Below are 13,974 nucleotides of genomic sequence, written 5' to 3'. Positions count from 1 at the left end.
TTGCCCAGGCTGGAGTGCAGTGCTGCAATCTCGGCTCACTGCAACCTCCACCTCCCGGGTTCAAGTGATTCTCCTGCCTCAGCCTCCTGAGTAGCTGGAACTACAGGTACACACCACTGTGCCCAACTAATGTTTTTTAGTATTTTTAGTAGAGATGCGGTTTCACCATGTTGTCCAGACTGGCCTCGAACTCCTGTACTCAAGCAATCCTCCCACCTTGGCCTCCCAAAGTGTGCTGGGATTATCAGCATGAGTCACCACACCCGGCCCCTGGAATGGTCTTTCTAAAGGTCAGCCCCGTCATCTCTAAATGGCGCTGTGGTTACCTTCCTGGACCTCCTCTGCCTCATTTCTTGTGGCCTGGCTCCCTGTTCCCAGCCCAGCCTCCTGCCCCACAGCACAGGCATGCTCCCTGCAGCCTGCAGTGGTGGGAGCTGACTGATCACTGCCCACCCCCTGTCCAGCCTCCTTTCTAGGCTTTTCCTTGGAAGAGGGTTTTTGCAAGGACTTCAGCACAGAAGTGCAGTGAAGAGATGGGTGTTTCAGGAAGTCACTCTTCTGACTTAAGAATATTAAAAATGGAAGAAAACACTGCATGCAGCACTTCTGCTTGTAGGACTCTGCCTTCAAAGACATGCACACTTGTGGACTAAAAGGATGTTCATTCATTGCACCGTTGCTGATGAGGTCATAAAATTGGAGGCCGCTGTGAGGCCTTCAGAGGGACTGGTGAAAGAGACCCCAGCACAGCTGCCTGGGGAGGACTCTATGGCTTTTTTTTTTTTTTTTTTTTTTTGAGACACAGTCTCGCTCTGTTGCCCAGGCTGAGAGGCTGGAGTGCAGTGGCGTGATCTCAGCTCACTACAACCTCCAACTCCCAGGTTCAAGCGATTCTCCCACCTTGGCCTCCCGTACAGGTGTGTGCCACCACACACAGCTAATTTTTGTATTTTTAGTAGAGACAGGGTTTTGCCACATTAGCCAGGTTGGTCTCAAACTCCTGACCTCAGGTGATCCACCCACCTCGGCCTCCCAAAGTGCCGGGATTACAGGTGTGAGCCACCGTGCCTGGCCCCCATTACATCTTTTTCAAATTTAACATACGTATATGTAAGGGAGGTATTTGGTGAGCACTTGAGGAAGGTACAGACCCCCTAGCCCTGCTCTGCACTGAGCTTTTGACAGCCCCAGTGCCCAGCGAGATGAAGCCGCATGTTGTTCCAAACATTTCTTCCAGTCAGTTCTTCTCTCATGATAAGTGCTTTACCTGGGACTTTACCTGTTACTCTGTTACTTTTGTTAAATAAAGTTAGTATGTTGCATTTAAAAGATAATAAGAGGCTGTAATCCAGCACTTTGGGAGGCTGAAGTGGGCAGATCACCAGGTCAGGAGTTCAAGACCAGCCTGGCCAACATGGCGAAAACCCATCTCTACCAAAAATACAAAAAGTTAGCCAGGCATGGTGGCTGGCACCTGTAATCCCAGCTACTCGGGAGGCTGAGGCAGGAGAATCACTTGAACCTGGGAAGTGGAGGCTGCAGTGAGCTGAGATTGCACCACTGCACTCCAGCCTGGGCAACAGAGTGAGACTCTGTCTCAAAAAAAAAAAAAAAAAAAAAAAAAAAAGAGGCTGATGCAGGAGGATCCCTTGAGGCCAGGAGTTTGAGACCAGCCTGGGCAACATAAAGACACCCTGTCTCTACAGAAAATATTTTAGAAAATTAGCCAGGCATGGTGGTGCCTGCCTGTGGTCCCACTACTTCGGGGGTTGAGGTGGGTGGATCACTTGAGCCCAAGAGTTGGAGGCTGTGTGAGCTGTGACTGCACCACTGCACTCCAGCCTGGGTGACAGAGCAAGACCCTGTCTCAAAAAAAAAAAAAAAAACATGGAGACTCGTGTGTGTACACAGAACCGGAGGACACAGGCTCAAACGCACTGTCACTATGGCGAGCACAGAACAGGGAGGGGAAGGAGGTCCCGTGTTTTCTCCTGGGTGCTTCTATACAATTTGAGATGCATCCATGTATTATTAGCGCACTTTAGAAATGAGAGGAAATGTGACTTGCCTACCTCGTGGACTGTGGGGTTGGAGCTGGGGAGCGCAGGAAGGCGGTGGGGTCCTTCTGCCGCAGCTCGCCCAGGCCTTGTGCTGGAGGCACATGCAGGGAGCACCAAGAAGGCAGGCAAGCTGGGTGCCCCTAACCCATCGCGCAGGAGGTCAGTGGGATGGTGGTGGGCCCTGTGTCTGCCAAGGAGATGCGTGGTCCCTGAAGCACATGAAACCAAATTCCACGCTGGAGGTCCATAGACCAGCTGCCAAAGAGGCCCCCACGCAGGCGGGCGGGCAGCACGCGGCGCTGAAGTGGCAGCCAGGTGGCATTGACCTTGTCCAGCGCATCACAGTTCCCAGTCAACCTTTCCCGAGGTGGATTTCGGGGTTGAGTGCCCCCTTTTTAAGCTCAGATGCAGAGCATGGAGTTGACGACGCCCCTCAGTCATGCACAGCGCTGCACCCGTCCGCGACACCCTCATTATTCTAGTCCTGTACACTCTCCCACGGGCAGCCGTGCCCACATGCTTCGTGTACATCTTTGTATTTGAGAGTGTTCTTGCAAAACGTGTCGCCGTGGGTGTCCTGAAGCCAGCCAGCCTCCCAGTGTCCTGTGGGACAGTGTGGTGCATGACAGCGCCTCTGCCAGGGCTTCCCTTCATTCCCCCAGCAACACTGGAGACCACTGAAGTGTCTGTACTTTGCAAGGACGGAGGAGGCTGGTTCAGAGGGCTCCAGAGGCTTCCCAGAGCCCCCTAGATCCCGGCATCGGGGACTGCCTTTCTGGCCTCACCCAGGGCACAGTGGGCTGGGTCTGCCCTGGGGGCCTGCCTTGTGGCGCCCCACCTCTCCCCGCGGTGGAATCTCCAGGGTCATTTCAGAGGGAAGGTCATGAGATCCTGGGCAGGAAGGACTTGCCCCGGGGGACAGAGGCAGCGCTGAGGGAGACCCCGGTTGCAGCCTGGAGTGCGGGCTTTTCCCACTGGGCCCTCGAGTCCTCTCCTCCCGGAACCTGGGTCCTTCTTTTGAAGAGAGGATTTGGGTTCAGGCCAGACTGACCTTTGCTGAGCAGATCCGGCAATAGGTGGCGACATAACCCACTCCTTGCTTTCTGGGCGAGCCTGGTGGCCCCAGGGGAACTTCATCACCCACCTCGGCCCCCTGCCCATGGCCTGAGCCCGGGTGCCAGGGCGCTGCTGAGAAGGGCACTTGGCCTCTTTCTGCCACCCAAATGCTAGACACTACAGTCCCCAGGAAAGGGAATTGGGGGCTGACACAGAGACCACCCTTGCCCTCCAAAAGTAGGAAGGGCAGCAGGGCACGGTCACGGGCAGTCCTCCAGGCACAGCGGCAGGAGCCCGGAAATGATGGCAGCCAGCCCCTCTTGTCTGCAGAGGGGAGCCCTAGGGGGCCCTGAGCCTCTGGGGAAAATCAGTGCTAGAGGCCCCTTCTTTTACAGGCTCAGGAACTGGGCTGGTGCAGGGGAAGAGGCGGAGCTGCTTTCCCGGCACCTGCTCTCTCCTGGCAGGTGAAGAAGCTTCCCTTAAGCACTCTGACTGTTCTGACCAACGCAGTTGTGATAAGGGCGCAGTAATGTTCAGCAGAGGGACTTCACCCACGGCGACCGCTAAGCTAGTGTGTGTGTGTATGTGTGTGTATGTGTGTGTGTGTATGTTTGTGTGTGTGTGTGTCCAGGAAGCAAACACTCTAAAAAGAGACAGAAATGTCAAATGTCAGCAAATAAATAACAATATATAATATATATAATATAAATATTGTAATAAACCAAAAATTGTTTCATCTTATATATGTGATATTCTTTAATTCCCAACCATTCAAACTAACAGTGCAGCTGGGGTTGGGCACAGTGGCTCACGCCTGTAATCCCAGCACTTTGGGAGGCCAAGGCGGGAGGATTGCTTGAGCCCGCGAGTTTGAGACCAGCCTGGGCCACAGAGTGAGACCTCATCTCTATATATTTTTTTAAATAACAAATTTTTTTTTGTTTTTTGTTTTGTTTTGAAACAAGGTCTCACTCTGTGGCCCAGGCTGGAGTGCAGTGGTGCGATGTCAGCTCACTGCAACCTCCACCTCCTGGGTTCAAGCGATTCTCCCACCTCAGCCTCCCGCATAGCTGGAACTACAGGCATGTGCCACCACACCCAGCTAATTTGTGTGTGTATTTTTTGGTAGAGATGGCATTTCACCATGTTGGCCAGGCTGGTATCAAACTCGTGACCTCAAATGATCCGCCCACCTTGGGCTCCCAAAGTGCTGAGATTACAAGTGCGAGCCACCGCGCCCGGCCAGAAAATATTGTTAAAAATAAAAATGAAGGCCAAGCACATTGGTTCACACCTGTAATCCCAGCACTTTGGGAGGCTGAGGTGGCCAGATCACGAGGTCAGGAGTTCGAGACCAGCCTGGCCAACATGGTGAAACCCCCGTCTCTACTAGAAATACAAAAACTAGCTGGGTGTGGTGGCGGGTGCCTGTAATCCCAGCTACTCAGGAGGCTGAGGCAGGGGAATTGCTTGAACCCAGGAGGTGGAGGTTGCGATGAGCCAAGATCGCACCACTGCACTCCAGCCTGGCTGACAGAGCAAAACTCATCTTGGGGGGAAAAAATGGAATTAATAAAAATATAAATGTACTGCAGAGGGACATTGGTGTGGGGGGGGCTTGAGTCAAATCTCCGTTGTCCCCTGTCCTGCCCCTCTTCCCGCTCCCTCCTGCTGAGCTTACCCCACTGCTCAGGTCAAGGCAGAATGGCCCCTCTAGGTAAGAGAACCATTCAGACCCAGACAGTTGCCTCCCAAAAAGGGAAAGAGCTTGGGGGTGCTGGAGGTTTGGTAGCTGCTTTTGGAGAAATCCCAAAGACAGGAGCAGCACCAGGAGGCCAGTCTCTGGAAAACAAGTACAGTGGAAAAGGTAGATTCTGGAAAAGGGGCCATATGGCATCCCAGAAGGAGCCCCGAACTTACTCCTGCCAGGTGACAGCCCCGGCGTCACTGCAGTGGCACCCATGAGGCCTGTCCCAAGGGAGCTTCTGTCACTCTGTGCTGGGCGCACTGTGGGTGTTCGAGGAGTGCCAGTGGAGTGTGAAGTCGCTGACGCTCACCTTCCTGTGGGCTCTCACATTGAGGTAGGCGATGAGATGGAGAAGTCTCAGAGGTGGCTGGAGTCGTGGTCTGTTCCTGAACAGGCTCGCCAAGCTTCAGTTGGTTGGGTTTTTTCAAAACGCCTCCTACACAGGTCGAGAGACCGCCTCACACACAGTGTGGACCTCAGTACCCTCCACACAAGGTAAAGTCACTTATCAGCCAGCCATGGTGGTTCACGCCTGTAATCCCAGAGCTTTGGGAGGCCAAGGCGGGAGGATCACTTGAGCCCAGGAGTTTGAGACCAGCCTGGGCAATATAGGAAGACCCTGTCTATAAAAAATTGTTTTAATTAGCCAGGGGTCGTGGCATGTGCCTGTGGTCTGGGTACTCGGGAGGCTGAGACAGGAGGATCACTTGAGCCAGGGTGGTTGAGGCTGCAGTGAGCTATGATCGTGCCACTGCACTCCAGCCTGGGCGACAGACTGAGACCCTGGAAAAAAAAAAAAAAAAGGCCATTTATCTCCACCTGCTACCCAGCCCCTGAGCCAGACACTGTCCTGCTGCCCCTCCTCCCCGCAGCCCCATCCGACTGGTCTCTGAGGCCTTGGGCTTTGTGGCTTTAGGTACCCACTCCTCCTCTCATCTCTCTGCCCTGCCTGGATGGGATGCTAACACTTCTCACCTAGATTGATTACTGCCAAACTGTCCCCACGGCCTCCCCTCTCCACCTGCCAGCCTGCCTCGCCCCAGCTGGAAGTCCTTCAGTCGCCTCAGTAGCCTTTGAGACCAAGTTCAAACTCTCTATTTAGCACAGAAGCCCACCCCGCTACCCCCCACAACAGCTGGTCTCTGCCTTCCAGCCGCACTGAACCACTGCGGGTCCTGAATGTCCACAGCAGCCACCCCCACCCCGTGCCTTCCCGCCAGCGGCTCAATCCTCCTGGACTACATCTCCGCCTCTTTCCAAAACAGCAGAGGCCCCATGGCTCACAAGCCTCAGGGCGCAGGACCCAGGAGTCCAGGCACCATTGCCCCAGCAGCCATGGAAAAGGGGCCCCTCAGCACAGGAGTGAACTCTTTCCCAATCCAAACAAAACTACAGGAACTCTCCTCTTTGCTTGGTATTAAAATATTCCTTTCTCATGTTTTCAAAGAAATATTTTCATTTCCTTATACAAAAACTACGCATAGAAGGTAGTTAAAAATATATGCATAGGCCCGGCACAGTGGCTCACACCTGTAATCTCAGCACTCTGGGAGGCCGAGGCAGGCAGATCACCTGAGGTCAGGAGTTCGAGACAAGCCTGACCAATATGATGAAACCCCATCTCTACTAAAAATACAAAAATTAGCCAGCATGGTGGCATGCGTCTGTAATCCCAGCTAGTCGGGAGGCTGAGACAGGAGAATCGCTTGAGCCCAGGAGGCGGAGGTTGCAGTGAGCCGAGATTGCGCCATTGCACTCCAGCCTGGGCAACAAGAGCGAAACTCTGACTCAAAAACACACACACACCCACACCCACACATACACACACACACACACACACACACACACGCACATAAACCTGGAGAGAAAAAAACAGCTGAAGCTCCACCTCCTCCTCTGGGCAGCCTTCCCTGATCACCATCCAGGTAGGTGGTGGCCCTTGGAGTGTGCTGGGTCACACTCCTGCCACGGGACCCCAGGCAGGCCCGCAGGCTGCAGTTCTGAGGACAGTCACCAACCCAGGGAAGTGCCAGGGGGCACATGGAGGGAACAAAGTCATGCTCTGTGGCTTTTCGCCACCTGGGGCAATGGGGCTCCCTCTTTTCATGCTGTTTGTGACCCTCAGATTCGATGACATCCTCAGGTGCACCTGCACATTGCCAGACACACAGTGGGGGTGTCGGGAGAGACCCAGGGCCTCCGAAAGCAACCTGTTGGCTAGAAATGCAGGGAGGTTTTGAAACATAGTTGTGAATAATATTCAGAAAAACCACAGTTGAGGCCAGGCACGATGGTTCACGCCTGTAATCCCAGCATTTTGGGAGGCCAAGGCAGGTGGATCACTTGAGGTCAGGAGTTCAAGACCAGCCTAGCCAACATAGTGAAACCCCGTCTCTACTAAAAATACAAAAATTAGCCAGGCTTGGTGGTGTGCACCTGTAGTCCCAGCTACTCGGGAGGCTGAGGCAGGAGAATTGCCTGAACCCGGGAGGCGGAGGTTGCAGTGAGCGGAGATCACACCATTGCATTCCAGCTTGGGTGACAGAACCAGACCCTGTCTAAAAAAAAAAAAGAAAAATCATAGTTGACTGGAAGAATTGAAACCCTAAGCCATGTCACCTACCTCTTCTACGTCCCCTAACCAATTTGGGTCCCCAACCCAGGTTGGTTTTTTGTTTTGTTTTGTTTTTGAGACAGGGTCTCGCTCTGTCACCCAGGCTGGAGTGCAGTGGCAGGATCTCTGCTCACTGCAACCTCTGCCTCCCAGGTTCAAGCGATTCTCATGCCTCAGCCTTCTGAGTAGCTGGGATTACAGGTGCCCGCCACCACACCCGGCCAATTTTTATATTTTTAGTAAAGACACAGTTTCACCAAGTTGCCCAGGCTGGTCTCGAACTCCTGACCTCAGGTGATCCACCTGCCTCAGCCTCCCAAAGTGCTGGGATTACAGGCATGAGCCACCACGCCCAGCCCCCAACCCAGTTTAGAGGAGGAGCCATCACAGGGGGCACTCCTGGCCCTCATGGACACTGCACGTCTGCCTGGGCCAGGTACCTCCATCCCCTCTTCACACACACGTGGCCCTGCCTCCTGGCAGCCTCTCCTCAAAGGGCACTGGAAGGTCCACTTGCCCCACCCCACCTGGCATTTGGACTATAAAGCAGGCGCCTAGATGGGCGACCCTGTGTGGACACAGCCAATAGCTCACAGCCATCAATAGCACAGTGTTCCGTGGTGCGTACAAACAGCCTCACTCTGGCTCCGTGGAATAGACGTGAAAGTCACCGAGGTGCGTTTCCAACCTCAGAATTACTCAGCAGCCCTTCCCTGCGTCACTGGCTCCTCTTTGATTCTGCAAGGAGGCCCTTCCCAGCTTCCCCCTTGACGCCCAGATCCCCCTTCCCTTCCAGGCACCCCCATGCCTCTCTCCAGGCCCAGGGAAAATAAAAGCCACCAGGCAGGAAATAAGCCCTCCCACGGGTCAAAGACACCTTCCCTCACACCTCCTCCTACTCCTGAATCTTCACCCACCCTCACTGCCTCCTCTGGGTCCTTGAGGGCAGGCATGCCTCTTCCTCTGTGCCAGTGACACTGGCCCCACGGGCTCCATTACCATCCTCTACCTGCAAGCACAGCCCCGTGCCTCCTTCCAAATGTGACAGTCCTCCAAGCCTGCCTCCTCCTCTCACCCAGAGCCAGATCCGTTCATTTTATTCCACTTATTTATGTGTTGAAAATGTAATCCATTCACACAATTCAAAATTGAGGTTCAACAAGTGCCCTCCCACCCATCCTTGTGTCTCACCCGTTCTAGGCCTTTCTCACTGTTAGCATTTTCTTAGTCATGCCTCAAGGACAGTGAGTGACTTTATTTTATTATTATTATTATTATTATTTTTTTGGATACAGTTTCACTCTTGTTGCCCAGGCTGGAGTGCAATGGCGTGATCTCGGCTCACCACAACCTCCGGCTCCTGGGTTTAAGCGATTCTCCTGCCTCAGCCTCCCGAGTAACTGAGATTACAGGCATGCACCACCACACCTGGCTAATTTTTTGTATTTTTAGTAGAGAGGGGGTTTCTCCATATTGGTCAAGCTGGTCTCGAACTCCTGACCTAAGGTGATCTACCTGCCTCAGCCTCCCAAAGTGCTGGGATTACAGGTGTGAGCCACCACGCCCAGCCAATTTTTTTTTTTATGAAGTCTAGCTCTGTTGCCCAGGCCAAAGTGCAGTGACACAATAATAGCTCACTGCAGCCTCAAACTCCCAGGCTCAAGTGATCCTCCCACCTCAGCCTTCCAAGTAGCTGGGACTAGAGATGTGCACCACCACACCAGGCTAATTTATTTTATTTTACTTTTTGGAGAGATGAGGTCTTGCTATGTTGTCCAGGCTGGTCTCAAACTTTTGGCCTCAAGCAGCCCTCCTGCCTCAGACTCCCAAAGTGCCAGGATTATAGGCGTGAGCCACTGCTCCCAGCTGAAAGTGAGCAATTTTTACATGACAATATCTTTATATATTCTTCCCTATTTAAAAAAATATTGAGATACTGGCTGGGCACAGTGGCTCACACCTATCATTCTTGCACTTTGGGAGGCCAAGACAGGAGGATCATTTGAGGCTAGGAGTTCGAGGCTGCAGTGAGCCATGACTGCACCACTGCATTCCAGCTGGGCAACAGAGCAAGATTTTGTTTCAAATAAATAAATAAAATGAGATATTCACATACCCTGAATTTTACTATTTTAAGGTATACAATTCAGGGGGTGTTTTTTTTTGTTTTGTTTTTTGTTTTGTTTTTTTTTTTTGAGACGGAGTCTTGCTCTGTCACCCAGGCTGGAGTGCAGTGGCGCAATCTCAGCTCACTGCAAGCTCCGCCTCCCGGGTTCACGCCATTCTCAGCCTCTCCGAGTAGTTGGGACTACAGGCGCCCACCACCACGCCCGGCTAATTTTTTTTTGTATTTTTAGTAGAGACGGGGTTTCACCGTGGTCTCGATCTCCTGACCTCGTGATCCGTCCGCCTCGGCCTCCCAAAGTGCTGGGATTACAAGCGTGAGCCACCGCGCCCGGCCCAGGGGGTGTGTTTTTAAGCATAGTACAGCTATCACACTAATTCCAGAATATTTTCATCACCTCAAAAAGAAACCCTCGCCCGACAACAGTCACTCCCACTTCTGACTCCAGATTTGCCTTTTTTTTTTTTTTTTTTTAAAACACAGTCTCTCTCTGTCGCCCAGGCTGGAGTGCAGTGGCAGAATCTCAGCTCACTGCAGCCTCTGTCTCCTGAGTTCCAGCGATTCTCTTGCCTCACTCTCCCGAGTAGCTGGGATTACAGGCACACGCCACCATGCCCGGCTAATTTTTTATTAGTAGTAGAGACAAGGTTTTTATCATGTTGACCAGGGTGGTCTCGAACTCCAGACCTCAAATGATCCGCCCACCTCTGCCTCCCAAAATGTTGGGATTACAGTCATGAGCCACCGCGCCCAGCCCTGATTTGTCTTTTCTACAGTTCATAGAAATGGAATCATATTTTGCCAGACGCAGTGGCTCATGCCTGTAATCCCACCACTTTGGAAGGCCGAGGCAGGTGGATCACCTGAGGTCAGGAGTTTGAGACCAGCATGACCGACATGGTGAAACATCATCTCTACTAAAAATACAAAAATTAGCTGGGTGTGGTTTTGGGCACCCGTAATCCCAGCTACCTTGAGGCAGCGCGCGGGGGGTTGAGGCATGTGAATCACTTGAACCCAGAGGACACAGCTTTCAGTGAGCCAAGATTGCACCACTGCACTCTAGCCAGGTGACAGAGCCAGACTCCATTACCAAAAAAAAAAAAAAATTGAATCATTAAATAGGTAGACTTTTGTGTCTGGCTTCTTTCACTTAGCACAATACTGTCCAGGTTCATCCATGTCCATATGTCATTCTGTCATTCCTTTTTTTTTTTTTTTTTTGAGATGGAGTCTCACTCTGTCACCCAGATCGTGCAGTGGCGCGATCTCAGCTCACTGCAACCTCTGCCTACCAGGTTCAAGCAATTCTCCTGCCTCAGCCTTCCAAGTAGCTGGGACTACAGGCGTCCACCACCATGCCTAACTAATTTTTTGTATTTTTAGTAGAGACAGGGTTTGGTCATGTTGGCCAGGCTGGTCTCGACCTCCTGGCCTTGTGATCCACCCACCTTGGCCTCCCAAAGTGCTGAGATTACAGGCATAAGCCACTGCACCTGGCACCCCCCGCCTGATTTTTTTTTTTCTTTTTTAAGAGGGTCTCACTGTGTCACCCCGGCTGGAGTGCAATGATGCAATCATAGCAGACTCCAGCCTCGACTTCCTGGGCTCAAGCCATCTTCCTGCTTCAGCCTCCCAAGTTGCTGGGACCACAGGCGCGTGCCACCACGCCCAGCTAATTTTTGTATTTTTCGAAGAGAGAGGGTCTCCCAATGTTGCCCAGACTGGTCTTGAACTCCTGGGCTCAAGCAATCTGCTTGCCTCAGCCTCCCAAAATGTTAGGATTACAGGTGTGAGCCACCGAGCCCGGCCTGTCATTCTTTTTTATGGCTGAATAATATTGCATTATATGGGGCTACTCAACATCTTTTGTTTATCTGTTCATTCGTTGGTGAACATTTGGCATGTTTGCACTTTTTGCCTTTTATAAAGCTCCTATGAACATTTAGGTATGTTTTTATTTAAACACCTATTTTCAGGCCGGGCGTGGTGGCTCACACCTGTAATCCCAGTACTTTGGGAGGCTGAGGCAGGTGGACTACCTGAGGTCAGGAGTTCGAGACCAGCCTGGCCAACATGGTGAAACCCCCATCTCTACTAAAAATACAAAATTTAGCTGGGAGCGTTGGTGGGCGCCTGTAGTCCCAAGCTACTTGGGAGGCTGAGGCCAGAGAATCGTTTGAATCTGGAAGGTGGAGGTTGCAGTGAGCTGAGATCTCACTACTACACTCCAGCCTGGGTGACAGAGCGAGACTCCAACTCAAAAAAAAAAAAAAAGGCAACTGGGATATTTTTTTGAGACACGACCTTGCACTGTTGCCCAGGCCAGAGAGCAGCGACGTGATTATAGCCCACTACAGCCTCGAACTCCTGGGCTCAAGCGATCCTCCTTCCTCAGCCTCCTGGGTAGCTGGGACTACAGGCTGGCACCACCACGCCTGGCTAATTTCTATATTTTTTGTAGAGATCATGTTGCCAGGCTGGTCTCAAATTTCTTGGCTCAAACAATCCTTCCACCTTGGCTCTCAAAGTGCCGGGATTATAGGCATGAGCCGCCACACCCGGCCACAGCTGGGATTTTGATAGGGATTGCGTTGAATCTGTAGATCACTTCTGAAGTATTGAAATTTTAATAATATTAAGTCTTTTAATCCATGAACATGATTTCCTTCCATTTATTTAGGTCTTCTTTATTTCAATGATGTTTGTAGTTTCTTTTTCTTTTGGAGATGGAGTCTTGCTCTGTCACCCAGGCTGGAGTGCAGTGGCATGACTCGGCTCACTGTAACCTCCGCCTCCCGGGTTCAAGCGATTGTCGTGCCTCAGCCTCCCGAGTAGCTGGGATTACAGGTGCGCACCACTGTACCCAGCTAATATTTGTATTTTTAGTAGAGAAGGGGTTCACCATATTGACCAGGCTGGTCTCAAACTCCTGACCTCAGATGATCCGCCCACCTCGGCCTCCCAAAGTGCTGGGTTTACAGGCGTGAGCCACTACGCCCAGCCTCATCTTTTCTTCCACACAGATGCTTCGTCTTGGGTAAACTCCTCGACTCCCAAGGCCCCCGCCTCCATCTTTACCTTAGAGCCTCCTGAACCTCCTCCTCCAGCCTCACCTTCCTCCAGCCTCACCGATCCTCCCTGGACCTTCAGCTCTGCACCCCCGGAGCCTCAGAACTACCCCTTCCGGAGCCTCAGAACTACCCCTTCCGGGGCCTCGGAACTACCTCTTCCGGTTTCTCCTGGGTAACCTTCCGCCTACCTTCCTGAGAGTGGTTGGTGGCAGCAGCCGGGACTAGAAACCTCGAGGCTACTGTGCTTGAGTCCTCTCTTGCTCTTTACTTCCCAAATCCCATCAATTGTCACCTCTTGTGCCTTCCGCCTCTCAAATATTCAGAAAGCAGATGTATGCTGGGCACGGTAGTGACTCAAGCCTGTAATCCCAGCACTTCGGGAGGCAGAGGCAGGAGAATTGGTTGAAGCCAGGAATTTTAGACCAGCCGGGACAACATAGTGAAACCCCGTCTCTACAAAAAAAATTTAAAATTAGCTGGACGTGGTGGTGTGTGCCTGTAGTTTCAGCTGCTGGAGAGGCTGAAGCGAGAGGATCACGTGAGCCCGGATTTCAAGGCTGCAGTGAGCTACAGTCGTGCCACTTCACTCCAGTCTGGGCAACAGAGCAAGATCCTGTTTAAAAAAAAAAAAAATTTTGGCCAGGCATGGTGGCTCACGCCTGTGATCCCAGCACTTTGGAAGGCTGAGGCGGGCGGATCACGAGGTCAGGAGATAGAGACCATCCTGACTAACATGGTGAAACCCCTTCTCTACTAAAAATACAAAAATAAAAAATAAAAAAATAAATTAGCCAGGCGTGGTGGCTGGGGCCTGTAGTCCCAGCTACTCGGGAGGCTGAGGCAGGAGAATGGCCTGAACCCGGGAGGCGAAGTTTGCAGTGAGCCGAGATCACGCCACTACACTCCAGCCTGGGCGACAGAGCGAGACTCCGTCTCAAAAAAAAAAAATTTAAACCAGATCTAAAGAGGGGCCTGGTGTGGCTCACGCCTGTAATTCCAGCACTTTGGGAGGACAAGGCAGGCAAATCACCTGAGGTCAGGAGTTCAAGACCAACCTGGCCAACATGGCGAAACTCCATCTCTACTAAAAAATACAAAAATTAGCCGGGCGTGGTGGCGGGTTCCCGTAATCCCAACTACTGGGGAGGCTGAGGCAGGGAGAATCGCTTGAACCCAGGAGGTGGAGGTTGCAGTGAGCCGAGATTGTGCCACTGCATTCCAGCCTGGGCAACAGACCCAGACTCCATCTCAAAAAATAATAATAATTGGCCAGGCGCGGTGGCTCACGCCTGTAATCC

General features: G+C 52.2%; 1 protein-coding gene across 1 annotated transcript in view; it reads right to left on the bottom strand.

Annotated features, from left to right (window-relative positions):
* TRIM50 (tripartite motif containing 50) overlaps positions 1-12,753 on the bottom strand; it is a 61,901-nt gene extending 49,148 nt beyond the window's left edge. Inside the window, exons 1-2 of the mRNA XM_063646390.1 lie at positions 12,684-12,753; positions 5,037-5,646 (exon numbers count right to left, since the gene is read on the bottom strand). The gene's annotated coding sequence lies outside the window, so the exon portion shown is untranslated. The remainder of the gene's footprint in view (positions 1-5,036; positions 5,647-12,683) is intronic.
* Between the last annotated feature and the right edge of the window lie 1,221 nt (positions 12,754-13,974).

This window comes from Symphalangus syndactylus, chromosome 9 (assembly GCF_028878055.3).
Source record: "Symphalangus syndactylus isolate Jambi chromosome 9, NHGRI_mSymSyn1-v2.1_pri, whole genome shotgun sequence".
In the NCBI taxonomy this organism is placed as follows: Eukaryota; Metazoa; Chordata; class Mammalia; order Primates; family Hylobatidae; genus Symphalangus; species Symphalangus syndactylus.
Note: the sequence above shows the minus strand (reverse complement) of the source record. Positions and strands in the feature narration are given on the sequence as shown.